Source organism: Mesocricetus auratus, unplaced genomic scaffold (assembly GCF_017639785.1).
Source record: "Mesocricetus auratus isolate SY011 unplaced genomic scaffold, BCM_Maur_2.0 Super-Scaffold_2245, whole genome shotgun sequence".
NCBI classification, from domain to species: domain Eukaryota; kingdom Metazoa; phylum Chordata; class Mammalia; order Rodentia; family Cricetidae; genus Mesocricetus; species Mesocricetus auratus.
The window spans coordinates 23465472-23484819 of record NW_024429180.1 but is presented as its reverse complement, the minus strand read 5'-3'; the positions used below and the strand labels follow the sequence as shown (position 1 = coordinate 23484819).

The 19348-nt window shown below is 42.7% G+C and overlaps 1 long non-coding RNA gene across 2 annotated transcripts in view; it reads left to right on the top strand.

Annotated features, from left to right (window-relative positions):
* The window catches only part of LOC121142582, a 36671-nt gene extending 17837 nt beyond the window's left edge, over positions 1-18834 (top strand). Inside the window, exons 2-4 of one of the 2 annotated variants that reach the window (XR_005879615.1) lie at positions 13586-13925; positions 16037-16323; positions 18475-18834. This is a non-coding gene — a long non-coding RNA (uncharacterized LOC121142582). Of the gene's footprint in view, positions 1-13585; positions 16324-18474 lie in introns of both variants that reach the window. The other variant, XR_005879603.1, reaches the window with a different exon arrangement.
* Positions 18835-19348: the final 514 nt, after the last annotated feature.

Genomic DNA, 19348 nt, shown 5'->3' with positions numbered 1-19348 from the left:
AGCAGAAGCATAGCCTTGCAGATACTAGAACTTTGAATTTTCAGAACCCTAAGACACAAGTTCGTCATTTTAAGTTCCCCTTAACTTTGTTATAGCAGGTGTAGCAGACTAATACAGCACAAAGGAAGTCTAGAAAGTTGCTTTATGTATAGATTTTTAATGATGTAAGACTGTTTACTAGACCAATAAGACATCATTTGGGAGGGGGTCAATAGTTTTGCCATGCTATTTTCAGTGACAAGGTCTTCTTTCTTACCTGGGTTACATAGGCAACATTCCCAAAATGTGTTGAATTTTCCCTAAGACAAAGATTATGTGGTCTGTTCTTGATCATAAAATGTGTTGTGTTTGCTTTGATTATTGCTATATTAAGCAGCTTTGGTTGATTAATTAAGCACACAGAATTTACTCCAGAGACCTCATCTGGTGCTTCTTTGTTTCTGACCATGTTCCTTGAGTGAGCGTATCTTTAGCTCTGACTACTCTTGTTTTCTGACCATGTTCCTTGAGTGAGCACATCTTTAACTCTGACTATTCTTTCTATCTTTGCAAGCTGTATTCTCTCGAGTTTGACACCCTGAATGTACAGCTGTACTTGTGGAAAGTTCAGGAGTCACTGGGACCATTGGAATTACCAATAGTGGTCTTCCTCTAAGCCTTTTGGTTACCTTGGCAACAAAGCTTGGACTTGCTCCTACTTTAATCAACTAGCAAATTAATTTACATATCTGGCCACATAGGGGGATGCAGGGCGTAATAGCAAGTTTTGCTGTATGTATTATTTTATTTGGAGTTTTCTGGCTAACCTTGTCCCATATTTTGCAACATGCCTCCCACAGCTTACACAACTTTAATTTTTCCCCTAAATGTTTTAAATCATATTTTAACACAACAGAACTTGGCAGATTTAAGTGCTTTTGATGGTTTCCTCACATCTCTTTTTACTTTAGAGAATACTAAATCAAATTTTAGTAAATTGCATCTGAGTTCCTCTACAAATGTTTTTTTTATGGAAATATGATGAATTCTTAAGTTATGGTGTCCCAGATTTTTGGTTTTCAAGATTTAAAAATATTGGATATTTTATTTGTTTAAAATAGCCTTATAATTTTACTGGGGTATTCATGTTTTAATGTCTGTGCCAAGGAAATATATTTGTTATTTTGAAGATGTTTGAGATACTTGCTGCTATTGACACATTCTAATTGTAAAACATAAATAAATGTTACCTGTTAAATTTCTGATTCTTACAAAATTGAAGTTAACATTCAACCCATGAAATGGAATAAGAAATAAAGAAATTCTTGTTGCTGAGCTTCCACCATTAAATAGTGCTTTAAAGTGTTCTGAACTTCGTGTGAACCTTTATTTTCATTCAAGTTCCATTAAGGAATTTGGAAGGGGAGTGGCAGAAGCACTGTTTGAGTTTGTCTCTAGAGCTACTTTAACCCCCTGAAAGGCTGAGGTAGTGAGCGCTGGCTCTTGGGAGGCAAAAGATGGACTTCTGGGGCAGCTCTTCCTCCTGGAATTTCTTCCTTTCCACAAGACAGCACAGCTTGAGGTACAGGGGATCCCTGGGGACAGAATGAGTGAGTGGTGAGCTCTGTCAACAAGCTGTGGGACACACAAGAAGAAAGACATGCATTTTCCGACCTCCTGCCTCTTCCTTTCTCTCTGATTACACTGACCTGTGACCTGCACCACAGCCTGGGAAAGTCTTTCATGGTGCTACCTCTGCCTGTCCCCCATGTCCACTCTTCAGTTTCTGGGCTTGATGCTTCTTGCCTTGCATGTGTGACTGTCTCCCTGCTGAATCCTGTGGAATCCTTCACATGGACGATTACAATAGTCTCTGAAACGGCCTTGTAGTTTAGGCTTCACTCCTGCCAGAACTTCATGCCAATGCTGCAGAAATCCATCTTGGATTCAAAGGTTTCTCACGACCCTTAGAATAAACCTCAAGTCCCAACGCACAGCCTTACCTCCCCCCCCCCCCATCTCACTGTGTGTGATGTGGTCTCAGGTCCACCTGTAGGGAACACCTGTATCTGGTTGGTAGAAGTTCTTTCTGCCTCAGATGCCTTTCCTTGCCCTATCCTTTAAGATGCAAACTTTCTTGAATGGAGCTCTTCTTTGAGCTGAACCTCTATGCTGCACATTATTTCTTTCATACACAGCACTCCAATATCAAGTGTTGGTTTCCATGCTTCTTCTCCTCTTTTTCCTTTCCCTACCCCGGCCCATCCTGAGGAGCCAAACCCTCTGCATGTCTTCTTCCCAGTCCTCTTCACGTCTGGAAGTCCCACCTATACCTTCTGCCTAGATATTGGTCATTTAGCTCTTTATTAAACCAGTCAGGAGGTACCTTGGCAAAAATCCGTCATCACAGCTTACAAAAAGATTGTCCCACAACAGCTTGGTAGATAGAGGTGCTTGGTATTTGGTACACATGGATTGAATGAGTCAGTCCAAGTCAAGTAACTTTGGTGGAGGCAATCCTGGACTCTCTGCTTGCGCTGTTTCTTTGTGGATCTGAGGTGTGTGTCTTTGTAGGGTAGCCTCTCTCCCATCACAGCAGCATGTGGGCCTGCCCATGGTTTTCTGAGTGATTTACCAATGGCTTCTGCATCTGGCAGGAACTGACTTTTCCCCCAGAGCAAGTGTTATCTGCTGTCCTGTATCTTATTTCCCTTCCTTCAGAGGGGCCTCGGCAGGCACACCATGGCTGCAGTGCAATTGGCAGCTGTCAGAATCAAAACTCATTAATAAAGAGATGATAGTGCTTCAAAGAACATTACATCGCTCCTTCAAAGTCTTTGTGAACATTATCTTATTAATCATCACAATAGCTCAGGGGAAGATAAACATTGTTGGTTATCTTACCTCAGTCATATTTCGAAGGACCTTTTTTTTCCCCCTTCTTGTTATTGTTTGATTATGCTATGAAATCTGGGTAGCAATTTTCATACCGGTTATTTGGATATAATTTGATATGCTGATGTAAAATTTCCCTGGACCACTAAGGTGGTTTTTATTTTTATTTTAGATGTCTACTCTTGTAGAATTCTTTCCGAAGAACTGAGAATAGAATAACAAGCAAAAAAAAAACTCAGCTATTTCTGCCCAAGGATTGAAACCTTTTGGATAGCCTGATGTCCATTAAACTATTGGTTCATGATATGAAAATCAAGAAACAAATTATCCTAAGCACAGTAGATGCCTAAGTAAAGGTCACATGACTAAATGAGGCATGAATTCATAATCTGGATATTTGAAGGAAGAGCATAGACAAGGAAGTAAACATCACGGTCCAGAATACCATTGACAACATATCAAATAGCTACAGGAGACTCTTTTAGGAAAGGCATTACAGTAAGGGGCCAGGCTGTTATCTTCTTGTTTCCTTGTTTGAGGTGCTGGGAATAGAACCCATGGAGCCTAGTTTTTCTGTTCCCATTGTGTCACCAGCATCCCCCATTTGCTTTCCCCATGGCGCTCACCACACGCCCTAATGTGTTTGTGTACTACTTTAGGGTGTGGTAAGAAACACCTCTGTCTGTACACTTGACATGTAAGAGAGCTCAGCTAAATAGAACACCAACTAGAGAAGATTCTCTTATGAAAAACTGAAAGGAGGAGGCTGGAGAGACCATGGCTCAGTGGTTAAGAGCATGTACTGCTCTTGCAAAGGACCCAAGTTATTTTTTGGCACTCATTTTGGTTGACTCACAATTGCCCGATAGTGTCAGCTCCAAGGGAGCTAATGACCTTTCTCGCCTTCAAAGGCACCTGCTCTCATGTGCATGTAGCCCCACTCAGACCCACATGCTTACACATAATTGAATGTAAAAGGAAATCTTTTTTTAATTGAAAGGAGGATAGGTTCAATTTCTAAATTACAGGAAGGAATTGTTGGCTGTCAGATATCCTCAGAGTGCTTTCTGTGAGGACTTTGAAATCGCCCAGTGACTCACAACAAACTGTTTGTCCTTTGGATGACACTCTTCACTTAAGAGACGAGCAATGTCACATGATTGTAATGCTCTCTGTGCTTTAAGATGGGGTCAAGTTTTATGGGAGTACTTAGGATAGAGGGATCATCCAAGCGCCTCTACTGATGTCTTGGTTGCTCAGCTGTGTGCTGGGGTTAAGTCTCCCTGACATTTACTTCAGCATCCTTTCTAGTTCAAGCAAGCTCTCCTGACTTTGTAGGTGACTGTCAACTGCGTGTCCACCCATAAGGACAGGAGGGTGTGAGAGTCATCTGCACCCGTCTCTTCTCATCACAATCATCTCATGATGTGATGGACAGTTGCAAGGAGGGGTGGGGGTTTCTCTTGTCTTAGGTTGCACTTCCTAGTGGAGCCCGCATGTGTTCAACTGTACTTCTCCTTCTTGTTCCTCTTAGTGTGTGCCCAGCACACACTTTCTGAAAGTGCCCACAGTGTGGAAAGACCAAGAACATTCAAGCAGGACCCACAGGTAGTTTATATGCCACTGTTTACCATTGGGAGAGAAAGTACCTTTGTATTTTTAAAAGCGTTTGTCCACTCTGTCTTTTCTCTTCTAATAAGGAAGTTGGTGCTGACATCCTTTATAGGGGCAAGCATAGCAAAGCAAATTAAAAGTCGTTCTAAGGGCCGATTAGTCTAACTCTGCACACTGGGGGAAGGGGGGAATCAGCCAGTGGCATTACAGAGAAATAACACATTATAGACAAAATCCAAATCCTTTGTAAATGTAGGTTCCTTAGCTTCTTAAGCTTTGTGTCCATGTCCCTCTCAGCCTCTGCCTCATTCTTTCACAAAATGGCATTGTTTTGCTGCAAATGTGTGCCTTGGTTGCCCGAGTTTTACACAGCAGTTTTAGATTGGGCATTGTCGTTATGACTACTATCTTTAGTGGTCCATTAAGCATGACTCTACCAATGTGGAAACTTCTCTCAGGCATTTTCAGGAGCTGAAGAACTCTTTGTGGAACTTGGTAGACATTGAACTTTTTTTTTCCTAAGCATTAAAACCCTGTCTTCCAGGATCATCTTAAGAGCTGGATACGGTTTGGGTGAAGAAGCCCAGAATGTTACTGATACACAGGCAGGATAGTCATCCCTGGCTTCTCTCTACTCTCATTAGCTCCCGCAGATGAGGTAGTGCCTCTCTCCTGAGGTAGGGAATATGGTAGTCAGTCCATCCCAAAGCTCTACCCTAGAGACCCGGGTGCCTTAGTTAGAAAGCCGTCACAGCAAAGTTCAAGATGGCTGTGCCACAGCTATGCAATGAAGAGACAGCGAGGGAAAGTTCCAAACTTCATGCTGTCCTTCTGAAAGTCACAGTTACTTTCTAATGTAGAGGAAGAGTTGCGCCCAGGAAGCGTGGGAAGGCCAATGACAGGCTGGAAATACCTAGTCCATCATTCTGAGAAGTGTAGCTGGTAAGTAGATTGAAAATCTACTCCAAGTCTGTGATGTGAACTTCATTTGATTCATCAGATTGATCCTCGGCTACGTGAGCTGCCAAACAGTTGGAGCAGGATTGGTTGCATCAATTGTTAGATGCAACTTGCAAATTCACAAATACCTCTTTTCTACCTTGGTTCTTCCCCGAGTTGTCTTCTGTCTCACATCTGCCATTGATAGAGAAGTCAGTGAACCCTTAGATGATTTTCCACGTTTTCATCTGTAAAGTAAGCAGACCCTAGCTTGTGATGGTCCTATGGTGGACAAATGTCACCAGTTCCTTGGACATGCCTGTGCCTGGAGTGTGCTGTGCTTGGCAACCACTGTCTTAGGGTTCCATGTATCTGACCCTGAAGTTGTACAATACAGTGGCCCTACTGGGGTAGTTTGAAGGTGTGACAAAGCTGCTTCATCTCAGCCTTGAAAAATAAATCATTCCATTCCAGATGTTCTGAAGTATTACTACAAGAGACTCAAGTTCAAATATTATTCTCTCCAGCGTGGTCCTCGGACAGATAACACATTAAATCATTAACAAGTCATGCGGATTGTTTTCGTTTTCTCCATGGTAGAAAGATCTTGGAGAAGTGTGAACACTCTGAGGTGATGGGAATGAGCAGACTTGGAAGGATGGGGGAGGGGGGAGAACTGCTATTTCCAAGCTAGAAATAATGTTTCCACTGTTGGATTTGCTTGTGGACATGTGATCAGGGTCATCTTTAAGCACTTGGTCCTCAGTTTCTCTGTCTGTCTGGTCTCAGTGTCTGCCTCTGTAGGGTGTTGTGAAGACTGAATTTGAAACTGTGTCGTCAACTACTGTATAGTAGGTACTCACTAAATAGACCATTACCTATTATGTCATGACTGTAACCACAGCTAGATTTTGTGAACAAATGTCCCCATCACATCTTGGGAACTCAAGCACCTTCCCACTTGAGGAAAGAGTTGTTTCATCATTGCCATCTGTGCCTGTGGCCCATTGAGGCCAGGGTGCCAAGAAGTGTTTGTTTTCTATCTCTTTCATGCTGCCTCTGATGCCTCTACCTAGTAGTTGTTTGGTAATGTTTTGAAATGTGCAAGTGGGAAAGGTGCTTTTTAAACAGTAAAATTATGCCGGGCAGTGGTGATGTACGTCTTTAGTCCAGCACTTGGGAGGTGGAGGCAGGCGGACCTCTGTGAGTTCAAGGCCAGCCTGGTCTACAAAGCTAGGCAGAGAAACCCTGTCTTGAAAAATCAAAATTAAAAAAAACAAAAAACAAAAAACAGCAAACCAGTAAAATTATGTTGAAAGCTCATCTGATTTTCTCCATTTGAGTAAGAACCATGTTTTTCGTATTTTGTTTGTTTTCTTAGAGAATAGGTTCTCTCTCTCTCTCCCTCTCTCTCTCTCTCTCTCTCTTGCTTGCTCTCACCCTCTCTCTGTCTTCCATTAGAGAAGTCTTTTTTTGATTGCTTGCATAGTTTATTTTGTGGAAATAAGAGTCTATTGTTCCATCAGGAGAAAAAAAAGTCCTACCGCAATAACCGTTTAAGACGAGGAGAAGGAAGGAAAGTATTTTGGAGAAAAATAATTCTTTTCCCATATTTCTCTTAAGTTGTATATCTTGGAACAAGTTTTCCATTATAAGGACCTTGCCTTTTGTTTATTAGAAAAGAATCTCTGGAAAGACAAAACCCATAGGATTTGTCTTTTTTTCTTAGCTAATTTTCAAGCACAATGCAAACTTGCCATTAACAATCTCTGCTGGCTATCCTTTCTAACCGGAGAATATTTCTTGAGATATTACAAAGCATTTTTAAAAACACATTAAAGGGCTCTTTTCAAGAAGCCGACTTCCCTTTGGGAGGTTTAAAATCAGATTTTTAGAAGACTTTAATTTCGGATAGCATGTGAGAACCTTCCTGGCAAGGGCTGGTTTGATCCAGCTTTCAGACAGTGTCACAAGGAGGGAGAAGACAGTCAGATGGCACCCCAAACTTGGGTTTTAGTCACAGGGTTCCTTCTGTTCACCACAGGAAAGATTAGATTCTTCGAAAACATTTTCTCCACTCAAGGGATATTTGTAGCAAATGACACCAGTTAACATTTTTTTCTCTGTATGTTTCAGGTATGTTAGTGTTTTTGCCTCAGTAAGCAGATAACACATTCTAAGAGCCAGGAGACTACGCTTTGGAATTTCCTATGGTCCCTCTGTAGCGACCCTATAAGTATTAGTTGTCTATATATTGGTTGGTTATCTGTTAGTTTAATCTGTAATGCATTAGAAAGGGGAAAAAAAGAGTTTGAGGGTCTTTCTTTCCAGTCAGCTGAGCTTACAAGGAAGAATTTGTAAAAAGAAATATTCATTTGCTTCTCTCCCCTGGCTCCGTATCCTGTCTAGGACTCAACTATTTGCAAAGGAAGCCAAGATGGTGGAGCTTAATGCAGAGGAATGTTCAGTGAGATGAGCTTGATCAGGTGTTCTTGAATTGGAGCTGCGATTACAGCTTCATTACACCCTCATTAGCCTGTAAAGCAGATAGACATAGCTTTCCATTGTTTTGCATCCATACTTTCCCCTGGTAGAAGATAAGAATTGCCTGTGTGCTTTTCTTCTGTTGTATCTGGTTGGATTCCACTTTGAAAGCAGGGCTTAATCACACATACTTATCAAGGTTAACTTGCCATTTTACAATGAAGGATACTCAAAGAACTCACATGGTTTTTAAAGGCCAAACGGCCAGCAGGGAGCAGGACCAGGTCAGATTCAAAGCATTCTCTGGTCAGTCTCCCTCATCCTTATCTTTGATAAAAAGATTCAGGAGCCATCTTTTCCCTCCCTCCCTACTGAGATTGGCTTTTCCTTTTGCATTGTGACCCATGCTGCTTCCTTCTAAGACATAATGGTAATGACAGAGCTTGCTTCCCTATTCCTACCTGCAACTCAAGGGATTGACTGTTGAGAGGTAGGTAACCATGTGGAGCATGTTCCATTTAGTAGAAATTTCCCACATAACGCTTGGTTTCAAGGTAAAGAGAGGGAGGAAAGGACAGTTTCGGGAAAAGATCAAAGAAGGAACATCCGGTGTTATGCTTTCTCCATCACACGCTCAGAAGCCCTGCTCTGTGCAGCAATGCACTCGCGATTTGAAGGTGATACATAAGAACCAATTCTGATGAAACCAAACAGTGCAGGCCTGGTATTGTTCCCGTCATCACAGCTTGAAGGGTGTGGCAGGAGAAAGGGAGAGGAGAATCTCAGACGAAACACAATATTGATCTTTGGCATGCTCCGATGGTTTTCCACCCAAAGTTATAAAATCACTTTACCCACACTCATCATGCCTCCCCACGAGGGCTGGTCCTTGGCACAGCCCGAGAGCAGCCGGCATTGACTTTGGCACCTCCAGTCTCTCCCTTTCCTTTTGGATGCACTCTGATCAAAGCTGGTGCAGTGACCATCTGCCAAAGAACACTTGCCATCTAGCATGAACCACGTGGATTCCTGGGTCCCAAGTGGATCTACCGAGTCAGGGTGTCTGTGAGTGGAGCTCAGGAGTGTATATATTTAGCAGCCTCTGCCTGCTAAGACTTCATGAACTACACTTTGGAAACCTCTGAGCTAACGGTAATCAATACAGCCCTGAGAGATTAATGTTCTAGTTGACAAATTTGTTCACTTAAAGGGTACACTGGGGGCATAGCACAGTTCACGGAGAGCTTGCTTAGCATACGTGAAGCCCTGGGTTCAGTTTCCAACATAAACTTGGTGTGGCGCTACATGCCTGTAATCTCAGCACTTGTCTACAAAGTCACTACGTCATGGTGAGACCCCACCTAGAGATCCTTGAAACCCTGTTTCAAAGGATAAAGCACTACATGACAGTTGTGTTTTACTCAGGTCTCTGGTCAAGTTTTTTTCTGCCTACCATGACCGTCTTCATCTATTCAGTGTAGAGCAGGAGCAAAAACTGTCATGCACACCTGAAGCGTGTATTTAGCAGACTCCCCCAAAACCTGTGCAGTTAGAAGAGGCACTTTGAGAAATAGTTTGTTTCATTCTTTTGCTAAGTCAGGAAATATTCATCAAGCCCACACCATGTCTCAAATAGCAGGACAGATGCTGGGAACACACTACACAGCACGAGGGTGAAGAGAAGTCTGAGTCCTCATGCTGTTTACATTCTGGAGAGCACAGTCAGCTGCATGGGTTCGAACTGCATCCTAAGGGAGTATTGCTACCAGAAAAGCTGCCGTTTGCCAGAGACAGTCACAAAGCCAGCTGGGGTAGGACAGGAAATGAACCCAGAAGTGCCCAGGTTTCTACCACCCCACAGGTGCTCTGTGGGTTCAGTCTTCAGTGGGTTCTGGGCATACTGTGTTTCTTTTGATATAAGTTTCAAGCATTTCTCAGGAAACTGGAGGTTGATCCCGTGTGGGTGGGCACAGAACAGAACAGGAAGGCAGAGCAGGAATGAGCATGTTCTCAGTCTAGCCTGACTTCAGGAGCTGGGACGATTGGTCTTGTCCTGTTTGATGCTGTTGGTCACCAGATGTTCACACGCATACTGAGTCTACTAAATCCTCTGGTGCATAGACCTTTAAGTGACACCCTTTGTTTCTAGCTTACCTAAGGCCGAAATGGACCTTGGAGTTTCATGACTGCTTGAGCCAAGTCTTAGAGTAAATCTCTAGATTAATGTATCTGGGGCATATGAACATAGCAGTGAGATTTAGTTCAAGGAAGTTTGAGAATGACTTCTAATATTAGTATCTATACCATGTAAGAGAAAATGGGTTTTCCCCATATGTATTTAAACTTCCAGTAATTCTGGTGTAATTCCTACCGTAAATATTCACTCATTAACTTAAAAAAATAATATTCAGGTAAGTGACAGCAATGTATGTGTTGAAACCTACCTTTCTATTATACCAACATGAAAGAACTTAATATTTACAGTGACTCACTTATTCATTAACCAAATATTTATTTGATACTGCTTAAGGGCCAAGAACTACCTATAATAAATATTGCATTACCGTGATATTGCTGTAGTCACAACACTTGATCAGAGAATGACTGTCAAACACAGTTACTAGGAACTCATTAAAAATGCACATTGCTTAAAGCTAATCTGAATTCTGTACTATTGGTTTAGCTTTTTGAGACCAGAACTGACTTTGTGACCCACTGTAACTCAGACCTGTCATCCTCCTGCCTTAGCATTCTGAGTTCTGGGACGATAGACACGCACTTCGCAATCAATCAGCTCCAAATTGATTTAGAATATGAGCTGTCTGTACTTTTCCCCTAAGAGGTGACTGTATTGGTGTGGAGACCTAGACACACCCCCCAGGACTGGGGCAAAGGTTGTCTTAAAGTGATAGAGGATGTTGGAACGGATATGGAAGTAAGTCTTTTCTGACTCATTGGAGCATCATGAAAATACAACAGTCATTAGCCTTTCTCCAAGGTTCCTTCAAATATGGCTGCCATGGAAACAGTCTGCCCACTGCCCCTGGAGCATTATGAACCTTCCACTCTGGGTTCCACAGAAGCCCCAGAAACCCACCCTTTCTTATGCTGACTTATAACCAACCTTGGTGTTCTGAGAGTTACTCATTGCTGGGTGACTCACACACACATTTGAACAAGCCCTGTCTTTCTCCTTCATCCGTCTGTTCTCAGGTAATTTGCAGGCTCCCAAGCGTTAGATCCAAGTGGGCAGAGGGAATGTTTTTAGCACATTTGGGGCCTAATGATTCACAGTAGCTGTCAGTTTTTAACAATGCAGTTCAGTGACTCCGAATTCCATTAAGTAGAACAGCTTTTCCCAGTGGTCACACCGATGATAGCGCATCCCAGGGACCACGTTATGCGCCTGGCTTGAATATTGACAGATCCATTGCTGCCAGTGTAACCTCAGCCAAGGAGATCAGTGTCTCTTTCTCAGCGTGGGTCTCAGTTTTCTCATCCACAAAATGGGCATAAATATGGTTCTTATCTCATGGGGTGGTTGTGATGGTCAATAGTATTTACATATGTAAAGAGCTTGACTACAAATGGAGTACAATAAAGGCTCAGTGACATGTTGCTCCAGGGTTTCTGCAGATATTAGGAAGGGGCTTGTACACATCCCACACTGACGCTTTCTGAATGCTAGTTATCTGCATTAAGTTGCTTCTTGGCCTAAGGGAGCATTCACAGATGAATGCTAGCGCATGCTTCCAGCATGCCCCTTTACAAAGACACCAATGTGCGCTTCCCTCTGTGTGTGTTTTCCAAGTACTTTACAGTTTCTGAATATTTGTGACTCACTGTGGAAACTCTAAGGTTTCCGAGTCTTCAAAACCAGCCTAAATGTCAGTCCACTTTGAAGGGTCCATTAACAATGCAAATGCAAAGCCAGCAGTACTGTAACCAATTATAATCAAGTAAGCAATTAGAACCGCTAAATGGCACTTGCAGGCCACTTGGGTTCCCTGAACAGGGCTTTGAAGATTTCGAAAGGCAGCAGGAAAGAGGCCCACAGTCCACTGCTTCTAGGCAGACAGTACAGAAGATCTCTGGCCTTGCTGGCCTTAAGTCAGCCAACACAACGCTGTCTCCACAGTCACCCTGGCTATCATTTATTGATCAGTTACCCAACACAAGTCCCCGCTAAGCTTTTTAGAAACATTATCTCATATGACCTGTAGTGAAGTCTAGTAAGAGTAGTGTTGTTACTTCCGACGAACTAATGAGGAAATCGTACATTTTCAGGTTACATGGTTTGCCGGAATTCCTGGGTCTAGTGAATGGCAGACACAGGGAGTGTCCGGTCCCAGAACCCAGCTTCGGAGCCCATACCAGGCAGCATCTACGCTCTGAGCATTTATTGTCCTTGTCTAGAGCATTTGAAAAGTACCATTGGGTCGATTCTTTCCTCCCCTGAATCTTCACCCCTACCCCTCTCGCCTTCTGTTTTCTTTCTGTTCATTGGGAACCCGAGCCTTATTATGAAGCCCTGGTTAAATTGACACTTCCTCTGTAGGGCAGGCTGGTGCTTTAGATTTAGGATGATCCTGTTACCTCTGCCTTCCAAGTGCCGGAATTACAGACATGCCCTTACCACACCTGAGGAAAATAAGGCTTTGTATCATTCTCCTGTGCTATGCTATGCTATGCTATGCTATGCTATGCTATGCTATGCTATGCTATGCTATGCTATGCTATGCTATGCTATGCTATGTGTGTTCTCCTGGAGACTGAATCATAGCCCCATTCACATAGGCCCATGTAAGTGTTTTGAACTCTGTCCTCAGCTTGGCATCAAATTTTATGAAGCAAAAATATTAAGAACGGATATAAATGGATGTCTGTGTGTGAGATGCAAACATGTTAACAATACAAAAAGCCTCCCAGCAGCTCCTTCATTTTGGGGAAGACCCAGGGGGATGCCAGCATTCCTCCTATTGGCAGTCCCTCCCTCATCCTTTGCCTTAGTCTCCTAGGCACTTTAGCTCTCCCTCTTCCCCGTCCCTCCTCTCCTACCCTGAACCACTTCCCAACGTGAGGACAATGCTGCCTCTGCTTGTGGGCAGACCTGACCCTATGGAAGTCTAACTTGTGAAATCGGAGATGCTCCCGATTGTCCCAGTGTTCCCTAATCGTGGCTAGTTTGCATGTCTTTTCTTCTAACAGTCTCATCAGAGTGCCATAGGTTTGTGATTCAAACACACATTTGTTAAAGGGAGGATGATCTTGCCCGCTTGCTGCTGACTTGGTTCTCTTCCCCTGGATGAGTGTGAGCTTCCTGAATCAGCTCCAGTGTCCTCTGTGGGAGGCGGGTAACCCAGCACACATCTGCGCTGAGTCAGAGGTGCTTGGCACTCACGTTTTTGTTTCCCTGGATGAGTGAACACATGCAACTTGGTCACGCACACTTTTTACTTCCGCATCGCAGCCCCCGCAGCAGCAAGGGCTGGTTCCAGGGAAATGCCAGCATGAGGACTCACCCTGGGAAGGGTTCAAGATAGGGAATCACCCGCAGTGAAATGACTCTATTCCCTCTCAAGCAGTCTCATGTTTAAATACTGCTTGGGGGTAGGGGAGGCGACAGTACTTTTGAAGGCAATTCTCTCTCTCTCTCTTTTTTTTTTTCTGCCAGGAGAGGTGATGCGGATGATACCCAGAGACCACGACTCCGATGCCATCAGCAGAAACCAGGAATGACTAATTTGGATTCTGCTTGTTTCAAGAACATCTGTGCGATTTCTTCTTCTGATAAGCACATCTGATTCTGAATATTCTAGAAGACTCTGGGCTTTACATATTCATGCTTCTGGTAGATGATCATTTAGTGTTCATGGAGAGTTCTGGACTAGACACTGGGGAGAAGTCGCATTGAAATAAGTGACACCTCAACATGACTAAAGCAGAGGTTCAACCCTTGGAAGGGCGTCTGACCTGTGGGCAGAGGCATCTCACACATGTATCATACGGCTGAGGTAGAGTCTCTAGCGTGGGATACATTTGATAAGAGTGTCTATTCACTTTGCCACCTGGCATGCTGAGGTTTGAATGATGGCTGGTGGTACATTTGGTCTTCTTAGAAACTATTATATTATATTATGGTGTGTGTGTGTGTGTGTGTGTGTGTGTGTGTGTAGGAACACATGGCAAAGTGTGTTTTTGAAGGTCAGAGAAAATCTTACAGGACTCATTTCTCTGCTTTCATCTACCTCGTTGATCCTAAGGATCGAACTCATGTCCTAAGGCTTCCTGACAAGTTCCCTTACCCACAGCTCACATGTGTTCACTAACAGTGTTCTTTCGTATCTGTTAACTTGATGCATCCGTTCAGAAATTGCACTTTGCACATCAGTCAGGTTAGCTGCAACCAGTAGAAACAGCATGGAATTTCTTGTTCTGTGCTCTGGGACTGGTGTCAGTGTGAATTCTGTTGTGAGACATAGCTTCCTTTTTCCTGCTCCTTCATGCCTCCCAATAAAGATACTAAGTGGCTCCTAAGCATCAGTCAGGGGAAGAAATAGAGATGCCACAGCAGTCTCACCATCAGAAGAGAGAGAGATGCTTTCTTGAGGCAGGCTAAGTGCATCTCTATGGATTCTAGGATCAGGAGGAAACCTAGGGATCTAGATGAATACTCCTCCAACAGAAAGTTTCCTTCCTATGTTGGACAGTCGCTCAAATGGCCACTAGAGTTTCAGTTACTTCATTGAGCTTCTAGACCCCTCTTTTGGCATGGTCCTATACTCACTAGAGACAGGATTTTCTTAAATGCAAGCAGCAGATGGCTGATTAAGCATAGTTTACATGGAACTAAGATCTTTTGCTTTTTGTAAGTGGGGAGACATTTCACATACTATTGTTTGCTGTCTTGTCTTTTTCTTCATGTGGGCTCATCTTAAGATGGCTTCCATTGTGATATTGATAACTCCCTGTAATTATTCAGCTTTTAACTAACCTGTTTGGTGAGATCGTAGTCAAAAGCCCAAGTGTCTCCTTCCAAAGTTGAGGTGGGGGAACACCCCAGGGAAAGCTTAGATTGGACCATCCTGGGTGACATGTCCATTTCTAAATCAGGAAGCTCAATGAGCACCCTGAAGGATCTGGTAAGTCTCACTTGGGCCGTGGTGACTTAAAAATGGGACACAAATGTTTCCCAAGGCTGTTTGGTATCCAAATAAGCATGCTTACCACACATGTCTAACTCAACATGGCTACAATCAAGTCCTCTGTCTTTTTATGTTTCAGTTTTGCGAGTGTACACATGTGTGTGTTCATGCATGTGGTGGTCTGAGGATAACCTCAGTGTTTCCTTAGGAGCATCCACCTTGGTTTTTATGTTTGGCTTTTAAGACAGGTTTTTCACTCAGTGTCATACTACTGTTCTAACTGGGTTGGATGATCTACAAGATTCTGGAATCCCCTTACCTCTGTCTCCCCGGTGCGTGCCCCAGCACTATCTTATTTTTGGATGCCCAGTTCAGGTCATCATCCTCATGGGGTAAGCCCATTACAAAATGAGCCATCTCCCTGCCCCTGTCCATGCTTTAATCAACAACACGTTTATCATCTTTATGCTATGTTAGCCAAACCAGAACAAAGAAACCTAGATTTCTTCCTAACCTTCATATTTATTCACGAAGTCTTTTTACTTTGACTTTCATCTTTCTCAAAGTCACCTACTTCTCCCAGATTGGACTTTGTCATCATCTCCGGATTTTCTCAGCCTTTTAACTGAGCCCCTGGTTTAAAGGGCACTGAGAAATCTGCACACATCTTCCCAGCAAACAAAATGATATTTTCAAAGCCAGAGTCTGCGAGTTTTGCAGGCTAGTCTGAATAATCTCAGCGGCCATTCCCCTGCTTTTAAGATAAGGGACAAAACTCCACACATCTAAAACGATCCCTCATGATTTGAACATTGTATGCTCCCAGAGTATAAAGTTTTGTTTTGGCTGTCAATTCCTTTGGCAGTATTTTAGACTGTTACATCTGTAGCAGTGGGTTTAGGGACCAATCTGAATGGTTTTAAGATGGAGTGACGAGAGTGGTAAGTGACACCCACAGACAGCTTGCTGTCTTCTGCTAGGCGGGATGACTTCTCTTCCTTACATTGGTGCTTGGCTGCAGTTAATGATGTCTGATGTGAAGGTTTCCAGATTGTACAGACTTTTGCCGAAGGAATTTACAATATTTCTGACATTGACTTCTTCACCAATGGGATTTTGGAGCACTGCGAACTCTAAATAGACTCTTCAGGCAACTTATGATGGACAAGAAACAGAAAGTGAGAAGCAGAAAATTCAAAAAGCATTTAAGCCAATACTGGGCATGTTTACTGCCGCAGCATACACTTGCCCAACATGCCTGAGGAAAGTAAGTTTCTCCTCCAGTTTCAAGAGTTAGTTCTCTTTATTCTGCTGCTGGAAGTTCACCTAACTTTGGGAAGTGTTGCTTAAAGACAGCTTTTGGTGTGTGTATATTAGATGCTCGGTAGTATTTCTACAAGAGAATAATTCCATCTTGAATGGATTAGATGGAGGTTTTTCTGAATTTAGGAAGATAGACTTCATCTTCCTTCCCCCTAAGATAGGATTCCGTGGAGCCCTGCATAGTCTTGAACCCTTGTACCTCAGACGGTCTTGCCTCCCCCCCCCCAAGTGCAGGAATTACAAACATGTACCATTACTGTCATAATATAGTTTTCTTTCCTGTCTTTGTCTACAATGATTGTTGAGAATGAGTTATTGAAATGAGAAAACACCCATTTTATCTCTACATACTCCTCCTCCTCAAGAGGTAAAATACTAAGAAATATAATCACAACTCTAACCTATCCTGCTACTATTCAGAAGCAAATATCATAGTTCCTATTACAAAGCCATGAGAAATCTGATTTATCACATTCAAAGTGCTCCCTTCCCATGGCAGGAGTGTGACGTGGTTGACTCTGAGAGGACACCAAAATGGCAGCCAACAGACCTGCGCTTTATACATGCTTTACAGTGTCTGAGTTTGAAGTTAATCTTTCCCAGAACGGATTTAAGAGAGGCCTAAATGAGTGCTTGTAAATTTGAGTCAGTGTTGGGGAACAGTAAAAAATAAGCAAGGAAGGAACAGATTTCCACAAGATAATCCTTTATTGCTATAAAACATCTCGGTGTCCACCACACCCCAAAGCTCATTGCAGTAGTAGACTATTGGGCTCATAAAAAACTAAAAAACACTCACATCGCACTAAAGAAACCCTGAAATTAACAATGCGAAGGCAGGCCATAAAATTTCCAGGGGCCAGTCAAAATCCCAATGAAGATTCCACGATGAGGTTTGCGTGCATTTGTCCATGACTGTTGAACCTCCTCTGATTTTGCCTGATAATATGTGCATCATTCATTGGGGGAACACAGATTTGGGATTTCAGAGGCAATTTTTTTCCTCATCATTAAGTACAAGGATTTTTAGTCAGGAGAGTCAAAACTCTTCTCAGATATTAGTCTGTTTTACATGTCATTTAATTAATCACCTTGTAATAAACACTTTTTCAAAGAGTAAGTCAGAGGTTGGAGAGAAACTCTGGGAGTAAATTGCTTATTGCTCAAGCACAGGAACCTGAATTTGGACCCCCAGCATCCATATAAAAGATTGATGTAGTGTCACATGTCTGTGACCCTACAGCTGGAGCATAGATCCCAGGAGCTAGTGGTCAGCTAGCCAGACTAGTCTATGAGTGCCAGGTTCAGTGAGATACCCTGTCCCAAAAGATAAGGCACAGAAGAATTGAAGGAGACCTCTAGCTTTTGTATGTGCAAGAACAGGAGATCACACCCCCACATGCAAAAACTGCACATAACACCACACACACACACACACACACACACACACACACACACACACACACACACACAAACATACCTCTCACACAAAATAAAAAAAGAAAAAAAAAGAATGACACAGCAAGTAGTATCAAATTCCAATGTTCATCCTTTTTATGTGTGATTTGGATTCTAGGGATGTTAATTTTTAATACATTTTAATTCATTTTTTGTGTACATGTGTGTGTTAGGGACATACTTGCATGTAGACAGTCAGTGACAACTTCCAGAAATCACTTTTCTCCTGCCATGTGAGACTCAGGGCTTGAACTCAAGCTGTCGGCCTTAGCTATAGTCACCTTTATCTAGTGAGCCATCTTGCAGGCCTGGCATGTTTGAATGGGTTGTTTCATGGTTAGAAATTTAGACCCGGTGCAAAGCACCCATTGCTACTTATTCACAGTGGTGATTCCAAACATGGCTGCTTCACTTTTGTCTGGTTCTACATCTAATCTAAGTCGATGTAGCCTGATGCCTGTATCTCTCTCTTCCCTCTTTCCTTTCTAATATGAGTCTTGGAAATGGAAAAGCTTTGTACCTCGGTGACTTATTAGTGAATTATGTGCCATTAAGAAGAGGCAGTCACATGGTTGACTTTTCAGGAAGCCTGCAGATTTTCTAAATAAAAATAAGTTTTTTTTGTTTCTGTTTGTAGTGTACCCAGCATGACTTACGACACATCATCTTTTTCATCAAAATGACATTGTAGAGGCTTGAGAGATGACTCAGTGGTTCATAGCACTGCCTGCTCTTCCAGTGGGTCCAGATTCAAATCCCAGCTCCCATAGGCGGCTAGTAACCAACTAACTACAGCCTTCGGGGATCTGATGCCCTCTTCTGTCCTCTGTGGGCATTGCACACTTGTGGTACACAGACAAACATGCAAATACTAGTACACATAAAATAAAAATAAAATCTCAAAAATGTTTTTAAATGGTATTGTGAAGGCACCTCAAGGCCATCGTTTTCTAACCTATGATTCTGTAAAATCCAATAAAATTTTTAGGCATCTTCATATCTTAAGAATTTTATTTACTTTTTTCATGTTCCACAAGGTCTGAATATCCACTGATAATGAGAACAGGAGGTGTTGCACATAGCATTGATTTAGTAAGGACATTGCCCATCTTTTGCAACTGGATGGGAGGGCCAAGCGGCTGGAGTAATCTAGCATCAAGGCAGGTAACCAGGGATTTCAATGTCTGGAAAGATGTAAGCTCAGTCCAAGCTAGTCAGCTTTTTGTTAGGGATGGGGACCAGCATTTCTAAGCAATGGTGGTGACAAATGACTTTACTTTTCCGGGGGTACATATCTTCAAAGGGTTCCCCTTACCTGATCTTTGGAGCATTCTTTTTCAAAACACTCATATTTCATTCAAAAGTAATTTTTACGGCTCTTGAATGTACTTTGACTTCAAAAAGTTAAGTCATCTCCACACAGGAACCAGTTTTGTCTTCAACGAGTGATGATAACAGCCATTTGGTGTGATCCTGGGAACTGAAGCTGAGGTGCTCAGGGGTGGACTTTC